This window comes from Pleurodeles waltl, chromosome 2_2 (assembly GCF_031143425.1).
Source record: "Pleurodeles waltl isolate 20211129_DDA chromosome 2_2, aPleWal1.hap1.20221129, whole genome shotgun sequence".
Classification (NCBI taxonomy): Eukaryota; Metazoa; Chordata; class Amphibia; order Caudata; family Salamandridae; genus Pleurodeles; species Pleurodeles waltl.
In genome coordinates, this window is record NC_090439.1 from 499,883,713 (window position 1) to 499,896,299 (window position 12,587).

Sequence of the window (12,587 nt, forward strand, 5' to 3'; positions counted from 1 at the left end):
CAATCCAATTTCAATTCCAATCCACCCCACTGCAATCCAATTTCAATTCCAATCCACCCCACTGCAATCCAATTTCAATTCCAATCCACCCCACTGCAATCCAATTTCAATTCCAATCCACCCCACTCCAATCCAATCCAATTTCAATTCCAATCCACCCCACTCCAATCCAATTTCAATTCCAATCCACCCCACTCCAATCCAATCCAATTTCAATTCCAATCCACCCCACTCCAATCCAATCCAATTTCAATTCCAATCCACCCCACTCCAATCCAATCCAATTTCAATTCCAATCCACCCCACTCCAATCCAATCCAATTTCAATTCCAATCCACCCCACTCCAATCCAATTTCAATTCCAATCCACCCCACTCCAATCCAATTTCAATTCCAATCCACCCCACTCCAATCCAATTTCAATTCCAATCCACCCCACTCCAATCCAATTTCAATTCCAATCCACCCCACTCCAATCCAATTTCAATTGCAATCCACCCCACCCCACCCCACTACAATCCAATCCAATCCAATCCACCCCACCCCAATCCACCCCACCCCACTCCAATCCACCCCACCCCAATCCACCCCACCCCAATCGACCCCACTCCAATCCAATCCAATCCACCCCACCCCACTCCAATCCAATCCACCCCACCCCACTCCACCCCACTCCAATCCACCCCACTCCAATCGACCCCACTCCACTCCAATCCAATCGACCCCACTCCACTCCAATCCAATCGACCCCACTCCACTCCAATCCAATCGACCCCACTCCACTCCAATCCAATCGACCCCACCCCACTCCAATCCAATCCACCCCACTCCAATCCAATCCACCCCACTCCAATCCAATCCACCCCACTCCAATCCAATCCACCCCACTCCAATCCAATCCACCCCACTCCAATCCAATCCACCCCACTCCAATCCAATCCACCCCACTCCAATCCAATCCACCCCACTCCAATCCAATCCACCCCACTCCAATCCACCCCACTCCAATCCAATCCACCCCACTCCAATCCACTCCACTCCAATCCAATCCACCCCACTCCAATCCACTCCACTCCAATCCACCCCACTCCAATCCACCCCACTCCAATCCACCCCACTCCAATCCACTCCACCCCACTCCAATCCACCCCACTCCAATCCAATCCACCCCACTCCAATCCACTCCACCCCACCCCACTCCACCCCAATCCACTCCAATCCACCCCACTCCAATCCACCATACCCCACCCCAATCCAATCCAATCCACCCCACCCCAATCCAATCCACCCCACCCCAATCCAATCCAATCCACCCCACCCCAATCCACCCCAATCCACCCCACCCCACTCCACTCCAATCCACCCCACTCCACTCCAATCCACCCCACCCCACTCCAATCCACCCCACCCCAATCCACCCCACTCCAATCCACCCCACTCCACCCCACTCCAGTCCACCCCACTCCAGTCCACCCCACTCCAGTCCACCCCACTCCAATCCACCCCACTCTAATCCACCCCACTCTAATCCACCCCACTCCAATCCACCCCACTCCAATCCACCCCACTCCAATCCAATCCACCCCACTCCAATCCAATCCACCCCACTCCAATCCAATCCACCCCACTCCAATCCAATCCACCCCAATCCACCCCACTCCAATCCAATCCACCCCACTCCAATCCACCCCACCCCACTCCAATCCACCCCACTCCAATCCACCCCACTCCAATCCACCCCACTCCAATCCACCCCACTCCAATCCACCCCACTCCAATCCAATCCACAGCAATCCAACCCACCCCACCCCAATCAGGGATGTGGAATTCCTATCGCCCGACGCCCGGGACATCTTGTTTGGGGTCAAGGGCAACAAGTTTTTATGTTTACTTTGTCCTTGGGACAAGTAGGCCCAACCCCCTGCAGCCGAAACCCTTTGGCTGCCTGTTTACAGAGAGTTGAACTCTCTGCAGTTGAGGTAATGTGTTTCCAAAGGATAATGCTGTTCAAACTTGTATTTATGGTTCATTATTTGAAAGCCTTCATTATTAGGGTGCGTGCTGTAAATAAATGTTTTAAGGTCACACTTCACTACTGACGTTGGTTCCAGTACAAAAAAGAAAAACGTGTACACACATGTTTGAAAAGTTTAGGCTAAGAGGCTAAGTATAATGCTCCCAGAATGCTCTCTGATTATATGCAAATGAAGTGTCATTTAGTAAAATGTGTTGATGCATGCTAGTATTTCCCAAAAATATTTCTAATGGAAAATCAGTGTAACCATTTTCAACACGATTATGGGAAGCATGAAAATAAACAAACACTGACAAAGCCAACTGATCTGACATATTTTTATAAGTCTTTTAGTTTCATCAATGTGTGTCTTGTTTTGACATGGCTTTTGTAACACTTTATTGTTGTGGGAGCTACCAGGCCCTCAACATTGTAACAAACATTGGCAAAACCCCCCCAAAAAGTTTTTGAACTCTTAAAGCACACGTTGCCACCAGCGGTATAACAAAGGCCCCGCAGCCACCCTCCAGGGGGCCCCGTCAGCACAGCACCTGCCCTGAGTGAGTCTGGAGAGGGGTCTCCTCCATGTTCTTTGCAAAGGGGCACCCTCCAGTTTCGTTATGTCACTGATTGCCACTGTAGTTCCTGACACTGAACAAAACTACTTTGTGTGGCAATATGCTCCTTGTGGAAGAGCAGAATGCGATCACTCACAGTAAAGCCAGCCGAAAGAGAGAGAAATAGAAGTTTAATAAAAACAAAATGTCTTTGTTAACACCAGACCTAATTAGGGACCAAGACCCACATTTAGGTAGCTTTTTGCATGTCGCAAACAGCGACTTTCGCTGTTTGCGACATGCAAAAAGCACATTGCGATGCACAAACCCAGTTTTGCGATTCAGTAACCTGGTTACCGAATCACAAAACGGGTTTGTGACTCGCAATTAGTAAGGGGTGTTCCCTTCCTAATTGCAACTTGCAGTGCAATGTAGGATTGTTTTGTGACCGCGAACGCGGGCGCAAACCAATCGCAGTTTGCACCCATTTCAAATGGGTGCTAACACTTTCGCAAAAGGGAAGGGATCCCCATGGGACCCCTTTCCCATTGTGAATGTCACTGTAAAAAAAATTTCAGAGCAAGCAGTGGTCCTGTGGACCACTGCCTGCTCTGAAAAAATGAAACGAAAACGTTTAATTTTTCGTTTTTGTTATGCATCTCTTTTTCCTTTAAGGAAAACGGGCTGCATTACAAAAAAAACTGCTTTATTGAAAAGCAGTCACAGACATGGTGGTCTGCTGTCTCCAGCAGGCCACCATTCGTGAGGGGGTCGCAAATTGCGACCCACCTCATGATTATTCATGATGTGGGCATTTGCGAAGCCCTTGCGAATCACAGATGGTGTCAAGGACACCATCCTACATTCGGATTTGCGACTCGCAATTTGCAGGTCACAAATCTGAACCTACCTACTTGTGGCCCCAAATTCTTAAAGAAAGTCACAAAAGTGCACCCATGGTATATGTCGTACCCCTATAAAATATTTGTGAACTGTATTTTAGCGTGGGTAAATACGATGTGTAGATTTGCTCATGTGAAAATCTATTGAGCATTTGCAAGTTCATTTTCCCTCCAGCCACTTTCTTCCCAACCCTGGAAGAAGTTCTAATTCTGCCATTGTCAGGAGTAAATGTCCAACCTTTCTTATTATGGGAAAATATTAGAGAGAAGCTGCTAAAAATCTTTAAAACATGCAGGTTAGTAGGTTTGCAGACTCAAAGGCATTCCAGCCCTGGAACTATTGCTTACTGCTTCCTCCAGCCCCAGTATGCAGATCTGCAGAAAGGTGGCAAAATAAGGAAATTTCTACAGTAGGGATTGAAACTCCAAGTATTTAAGCCCTACTATGGTAGTAGCCCTGGCATAATCAGAGAGGCTATTAATTGCTGCCATAATTTGTCGCCACACTACATGGCACCAAAGGGACAAGTAGATCTTTTTACAGGACAAGTAGATTTGAGAAGCAACCTGTCCCCTGGACAAGTAGATATTTTAATAAATTCCACACCCCTGCCAATCCAATCCACCCCACCCCACTCCACTCCACTCCAATCCAATCCACTCCAATCCAATCCACCCCACTCCAATCCAATCCACCCCACTCCAATCCAATCCAATCCACCCCACTCCAATCCAATCCAATCCACCCCACTCCAATCCAATCCAATCCAATCCAATCCACCCCACCCCACTCCAATCCAACCCACCCCACCCCACTCCAATCCACCCCACCCCACTCCAATCCACCCCACCCCAATCCACCCCACCCCACCCAATCCAATCCACCCCACTCCAATCCACCCCACCCCACTCCAATCCAATCCACCCCACTCCAATCCACCCCACTCCAATCCAATCCACCCCACCCCACTCCAATCCAATCCACCCCACTCCAATCCACCCCACCCCACTCCAATCCAATCCACCCCACCCCACCCCACTCCACCCCACCCCACTCCAATCCAATCCACCCCACTCCAATCCAATCCACCCCACTCCAATCCAATCCACCCCAATCCAATCCACCCCACCCCACTCCAATCCACCCCACCCCACTCCAATCCACCCCACCCCAATCCACCCCACCCCAATCCACTCCACTCCAATCCACCCCACTCCAATCCACCCCACTCCAATCCACCCCACTCCAATCCACCCCACTCCAATCCACCCCACTCCAATCCACCCCACTCCAATCCACCCCACTCCAATCCACCCCACTCCAATCCACCCCACTCCAATCCACCCCACTCCAATCCACCCCAATCCACTCCAATCCACTCCAATCCACCCCACTCCAATCCACCCCACTCCAATCCACCCCATTTCAATTCACCCCACCCTACTCTACCCCGATCCAATCCACCCCACCCTACCCCAACCCAACCCATCCCAGTTCAGTCCGCCACACTCCAATCCTTCCAGTTTACCCCACTAATTCACCCCACTGCAATCCACCTCAACCTAAACTACCCGACACCAATCTAACCCACCCCACCCCAGTCTACTCCACTCAAAATCAATCAATCCTTCCCACCCCACTCCAATCCACCCCGCTCCAATCCAACACACCCCACTCCACTACAATCCAATCCATCCCACTGCATCCTACCACACCCCATTCCAATCCACCCCCACCCAATCCACCCCAGCCCACCCCAGCCCACACCAATCCACCCCAATCCAACCCTCTTGTTCCAATCGAGCACACTATACTCAAATCCACCTCACCCCATCCCGGTTCAGTCCACCTCATTCCAATCCAATCCATCCCATCCTAATCCACCCCAAACCAGTGAATCCAATCCACCCCACTCCAATCCATCAGCTCACCCCTATCACTGCAATCCAAACCACCAACCCAATCTATTCTGCCCAAATTGAATCCACCTCACCCCGTTACAGTCCACCCCAATACAATCCACCTCACTCCTCTAAATCTACCCCAAACCAATCCACTGCCTCAATCTACTCCACCAAATTCTACCACAGGACACTCTGCCACTGAACTCTCCTCCCATCTACTCCCCTCTGACACTCTACTCCCCCAGGTCCACTGCATGACACTCCAACAAATCTACTCTACGACACTCTACTCCCCCCCCACTCCACATCACTATGGAGCAGAGAAGAGAGTTGTCTGTAGTTGAGGTAATATTTGTGTCTATATGTTAATTCTGTTCAAACTTGTATTTATGGTTCACTAATGCAAAGCTTTTATTAATAGGGTGAGTGTTCTAAATAAATGTTGTAAGCTTGGACTGCACTACTGACAGTAGTTTCAGACAAAAATGTGCTCACAGGTTTGCTAAATTAAAAAATATGAGGCTCCTAGAATGCTCTCTGGTTAGATGCAAATATTTGCAGAAGCTCTAAAGCAAGTTTGATTATTATTTGCTTTCAAAATAAAATGTTCACAAATAATTGCAAGTAGGAAAAAAAACATTTTGCTAAAACATGGTAAAATTTTAGGAACCATTTCTTTGAAGCTTCATTTTGTAAAATGTCTTGATGCATGCTAGTATTTGCAAAACAAATTCCGACATTTGTTCTCAGTCTTTTGCACACGTCAATGCAGATCTTGTTTGGACATTGCTTTTATAAAACTTTGTTTTTGTGGAAGCTGCTGAGCCCCTATCGTTCTAATATTAGCTAAAAGCAAAAATTATTTTTGTTTGCAAAAATCACACATTGACACAATAGGCCCTGGCACTGAACAAAACTACTGTGTGTGCTGATATGGTCCTTTTGAAAGAGCAGATTGTGATCGCTGTAATGTAATGTAACGTGGATTTGTACAGCATGATACTTGTCATCTGTGAGGGTATTGAGGCGTCGAGTAGGAGCAAGTTCTGCAAGTAGGATCAGTCACAGTGAAGCCAGCCAATAGATAGAGAGAGAGAGAGAGAGAGAGAGAGAGAGAGAGGAGTAAAAGAGAGAGAGAGAGAGGGATACAGAATTTTAATAAAACGAAAGGTCTTAGTTAACGCCAGACCGAAATAGGGGTCAAATTCTTAAGAAAGTCACTAAAGTGCACATGTCTTTGCATTAGTGCAGAATTCCGTATTCCACGAATTCAGAAGCATTTATAAAAGCAGATTAGGAAATGGCACTCCTAGAAAAGATTTGCGAACTGTATTTTAGCACAAGCAAATGAGCACACGTAGATTTACTCCTGCAAAAATCTGTTGAGTGTTTACAAGTTCACTTTCGCTTTAACCATTTTCCCCCCAACCCTGGAAGAAGTTTTACTTCTGACCCTTGTCAGGAGTAAATTTGCAATCCCACTCGATATAGGAAATAATTAGAGCAGAGCTGGTGAAAACTCTTAAAACATGCAAGTTAGTAGGTTTGTAGACTCAAAAAGGCATGCCAACCCTGAATCTACTGCTTACCACTATCTCTAGTCTCACTATATAGATCTGAAGAAACGTGGAAGAAATTCCTAGTATTAAAGCTCTACTATGGTGTTCGCCCTAGCATAAACAGAGAGACTATCAGAGCTCTAACATAATGAGATTTCTACCATACGTTTACAACATACTATAAGGCACAAACAGACAAGTAGATTTGTTTACAGGACAAGAAGATTTATGAAGCAACTTGGCCCACCATCAAGTAGGTATTTGATTAAATTCCACACCCCTGATAACATATGCAAACTAGCAATACTCAGTTACAGTAATCGTATCCTGTATAAGACAATTTAACATTTCTTTCTGAGAGGCTACGTAGGAGAAGCACAGATGATAGATTGATGATTTGAAGTGTGATCAGGTGAGATTAGGAGCGTTGAACCTTGTAAGAGAACAGTCCTTGCTAAATCCTTTTAAGTATAATACTCATGTAGGTTGGGCTATCGTGTTTTGGTTCCCATCTTGAGTACGGATGTGCTAAGAGCAGCATACTTTGAATTTAAAGGGATAAAAGCAAGACTGGAGGTGAGAGTGTGAGGGTACAAAGATAAAGTGAGGATAGAAGAAGAATGTTTTAGTGTGGAAGGGGAGTACAAAAACCAGCATAGAGTCACTTAAGAAGTGTCTAGACTTATATGGTCTTGACATTTCTTAAGAATAAGGATGAGTTTAATGTTTTGGAAAATAAGTTTGAGGTCTAGGAGAGGTTGGGATCGAAAAGGTAGTTTGACGTGTTTAAGGAGGTTACATTTCTTTACGTATGCATTAATATCATTCAATAGTTTAGAACCAGACTATAACGCATGGGGAACACAGAAGGATAGATGCCTTGGAGGTTGCGGACAAGCTTGAACGCTACTACATACACTATGGGCTGTCAGTGGGTGAGACATTATTGGGATCGGGTGAGCAGCTAGCTCATGGAGGTTACCGGGGAAGGCATAACGGTGGGCCTGGCACTGCCATGCTTATGAATAAGCAGACAGCTCAAATACACTTTGCTGTGGTGCAACATAGGACTCATTGTGACTCAAAGGGACATTGTGAAGCTATGGGGAAGCAGCAATACTTCAACTTTGGAACAACGGGCGACCAACAAGGACTGGTGTATATTTGAAGAGAAACCAGTCTACAAAGGATGCCTGAGGAAATTTGAGAAAGTTTGGGACCCCAAGGCAAGAATGCGGAACCCAAGACTAACCTGTCAAGGTCCGAGAGGTCTGGAAAAAAGTAATGGGAGGAGTTTGAACCTGAGAGCCTGGGGATATATAATGAAATCAACTCTAGTATTTTGAATGGGCATTTGGTGGTTGCGGGTGGTGGGGGGTTGGGAGGAAGAGACTAGGAAACGGTCTGTGTATACAGCAAAGAGGAGAGAACGGTGCTAAGTGACTTCAAGATGTGTTGCATTGAATATGGTTACTGTTACGCACTAAAAATAAGTTATTGTGCAATAATGAGAAGGTATAAAAAAATACTATGTCATAGTTGTCTCAATGATCTCAGTGTTTTTGAGTGTTATCTGCACTTCTGGCAAAGTATAACCATGCCCCACTATGTGTGAAAGGATATATTAGTTGTATTTTTCCATTCTGCAAGTATCACCACCAATGTTAAGAGGAGATTAATACAAAATAAGTCTGGGGGTTTGGGAGGGAGGTGCAGATATTTCGAACCATTGTAGTGAAATCTACACATATTTAGACATTAAAACAATTTTAAATGAATTACTGTACATCAAGCCATAATGGCTTGATATGTTTACAGTTGAACAACATTTTATTTTCTAGGTTTTCTCCAATTACTTTGTCACAGCACTGACTGGAGAAGAGAACGTGTATTCTCTGTAATTTATCAGGGGTCAATAATGCTTTGTGTATTGTCCTATCGCGTGCGGGCTAGTGAAGGGCTGATTTTTGCGATTAAAGATGAATTCCACATCTCATACCAGGATGGTTTTGTAATTGAGGAGTTGTAAACAGGCTTATGGCATGTGTTCTGTTTATTATCTTTTGTGATGGGTTGGACCGGTTGGTTCTTGCTTTTGTAGACTGTAGTTGTAACTGGAGCAGCTCTTGATAACTTTTCCAGTTTGGAAGCGAGGTCTGGTGTGTGGCTATGACCTAGTTTCCTCAGGGAAACTGAGTTTTAGAAAATTATGGAAGTCTAGCTCAGGAAGATTGTGTTCGCCTTATATCGCAAGGAAGAACTCTGGGGTGTCTTGTGTGCCAAAGTCTTTGATGAGGTTAACGTCTTGTTCTACCAGTAAGTGGCATTTCCTTCAATATTGGTGCTTTTATTATGCCACAGAGAAGCAAAGCTAAATTTGGGCGTTTGTGCTAAAAGTTTTTCTATTTGTTTAAGAGTGGCAATGGTGCTGTTGATTATGCTGTGGGAGCGGTACAGCTTAAAGCGGGAAATGTGATTAATAGGGTTACACAGAGCGGTACACGGTTTAGTAGATTGCTTTCCACTAGGAACCATATTGGTTTGAGCTCTTTATCAGAGTAAAGCAACCAAGCCGCCTGCCAGCTAGGAAATGCAGTTTGGTACATTTTGAAATCTGGAAGGTTCAAACCTCTTTTCCTTTTATTTAGTCTAAGTTATTCAAGGAGATTCTCTGTTTGTTATCGTTCCATGGGAACTCTGATATATAACTATGTATTGTATTGAAGAAGGGTTGCACAATTATTACAAGTAGCTTTCTGTAGGAAGCTGGCTCTGTATATACTATATCAAAACAAGCTATAGTGTGCACAGAGTCCAGGGGTTCCCAAGAGGCTTGACAGAGGCAATAATAGATAATACTAATGCTCTATCTGTGGCAGTGTGGTCAAGCAGTTAGGCTTATCAGAGGGTAGTGTTAAGCATTTGGTGTACACACACAGGAAATTAATGGGAACACACACTCAAAGACTTAACTCCAGGCCAATAGGTTTTTATATAGAAACATATTCTTTTGTAAATTTATTTTTAGAACCACAAGATTCAGATTGCAGGTAACTACATTAAATGTAATGTACTTGGCATAGTAATACTTTGAACCAAAACAGTAATATACACAGTTTTTCATAAAATGGCAATAAGCTATTTTAAGAGTGGACACTGCAATTTTCAACAGTTCCTGGGGGAGGTTGAGTACAGTTTAGTTAATACGGTAAGTAAAGCACTTACAAGTTCAGTCTCCGGGGCATAGGTGGCCCACCGTTGGGGGTTCAAGTGAACCCCAAACACCTAGCACCAGGAACAAAGGGACGGTTAGATGCAGAGGTCAAAGAGGAGCCAAAATAACATGGGTGCCTATGGAGACAGGGGGTGCTCTGGTTCCGGTCTCCTAGCAGGTAAGTACCTGCGTCCTCGGGGGGCAGACCAGTGGGATTTAGTAGAGCACATGGGTGCTAGTAGGCACACAAAACACACCCTCAGCGGCAGAGGGGCGGCCAGGTGCAGTGGGCAAACAGGGCGTCGGGGTTGCAATAGGATTCAATGGAGGGCCCCTTGGGTCACCCAGACGTTGCAGGCAGGGGACAGGGGGCCTTCTCAGGCCAGCCAACAAACTGGCAAGGGTGAGGGCCACCTGCTGGTCACTGCTGTACTGGTGGTCGGTTTCTCACGGGCCTGGGGGCTGCGGATGCAGTGCTTCTCCAGGCGTCGGATATCTTCTTCCCGGGCAGTCGCGGTCAAGGGGGCCCTCGGGATTGCCTCTGCAGGAATCGTCGTGGGGGTGCAGAGAGGTCAGCCCGGGTGGGGGGGAGAACATGTCATTGGAGTCGCCTGGGGATCATCTCTGGGTCGTTAGATTCTCTGGACACGGGCCAGGGGCGTCGGGGGCAGAGTGGTGGGGACTCACGCTTCTGAAGTGAGGTGAGAGTCTCTTTAAAGATGGTTTCTTGGGTTGGACAGGTCAGCTGTCCACGGGGTAGTTGCAGGGTAGTTCTCAGAGTCGGCAGAGGTCGCTGGACCCGCAGGATGCGTAGCTAGGATGCAGGTTCTCTGAAGGAGGAGACAGGCCGGTAGGTCTGGGGCCAAAGCAGTTGTCGTCGTCCTTCTCTGCGGGGTTTTTCAGGTAGGCAGTCCTTCTTTGTAAGTCATCAGGAATCTAAAATCCTGGGATCACGGTCGCCCCTAAATACTGAATTTATGGGTGTGTTAGGGTCATAGGGCAGTAGCCAATGACTACTGTCCTTGAGGAGGGCTACACCCTCCTTGTGCTCCCTCCCTTTGGGGAGGGGAGCACATCCCTATACCTATTGGGCTAAATCCTCTAAAACAAGATGGAGGATTTTCCAAGGAAGGGGTCACTTCAGCTCTGGTCACCTCCCCTGCCAGGTCTGGTGGACCTGCTGGGGAGGTGACGCCTTGTTTTTTTCATTATCTCCCTGGACTTGCCACCAAAAGTGGGGGCTGTTTCTGGTGGGGGGTTGGGGGGGGCTCAGGCATCACCACTAGCTGGAGTGCCCAGGGGCATTGTAACACGCAGCCTGAGCCTTTGAGGTTCACTGCTAGGTGTTACAGTTCCTGCAGGGGGAGGTGTGAATCACCTCCACCCAGTGCAGGCTTTGTTTCTGGCCTCAGAGAGCACAAAGGCTCTCACCCCAGGGGGGTCAGAAACTCATCTCTCAGTGGTAGGCTGGCACAGACCAGTCAAACCTGCACTGAAGGATTGGGTAAAATACAGTGGGCATCATCTCTAAGATGCCCTCTCTGTACATTTTTTAATAAATCCAACACTGGCACACAGTGTGGTTTATTATTATGAGAAGTTTGATACCAAACTCCCCAGTATTCAGTGTAGCCATTATATAACTTGGGAGTTCGTTTTGACAAACTCAGAGACCATTTACTTAATATGGCCACACTGTACTTACAATGTCTAAGAATGGACCTAGACACTGTAGGGGCATTTGCTCATGCAGCTATGCCCTCACCTGTGGTATAGTGCACCCTGCCTAAGGGCTTTAAGGCCTGCTAGAGGGGTGACTTGCCTAGGACACAGGCAGTATCTTGTGTGCATGGCATCCTGAGGGAGGAGGCCATTTCGACTTTTCCTTTTTCTCCCACCCTACACACACAATCTGCAATGGCAGTGTGCATGTGTTAGGTGAGGGGTCCCTAGGGTGGCACAACACATGCTGCAGCCCTTAGGGACCTTCCCTGGTCACAGGTATATTGATACCACTGGTACCTTTTACAAGAGACTTCTGTGTGCCAGGGGTGTGCCAATTGTGAAAGAACACTGGTGCCGGGGTCTGGATAGCAGGGTCCTAACGCACACTGTCAAGTCTGCATCAATGTCAGATAAAAAGTGGGGGGTAACTGCAATAAGGAGCCATTTTCCTACACTTTCTGAATAGGAATTAACAAGTGGCGTAATCATCCCTGTTCTGCCCAACAAGTGAATAATTTGTGTAATCGCACATCAACGTGTCTCTAAAGTTTGTTAGGATTTTGTTTTCAGTTAAGTTTATGGATTCTTTGAGGTCATCACTGAACCAGATGCCCAGGACTTTAAAGCTATCCCTCACCATTTTATTACTATTGAGGAGACATTCAACTGTATTTAGAGAATATTAAAAGATAATAATCTGTCTTGTCTCTA

At 46.6% G+C, this 12,587-nt stretch overlaps 1 protein-coding gene across 1 annotated transcript in view; it reads right to left on the reverse strand.

Moving 5' to 3' along the window:
• Window positions 1-12,587, reverse strand: part of ROCK1 (Rho associated coiled-coil containing protein kinase 1) — a 1,374,854-nt gene that overhangs the window by 914,839 nt on the left and 447,428 nt on the right. The gene's annotated exons all lie outside the window — the stretch shown is intronic.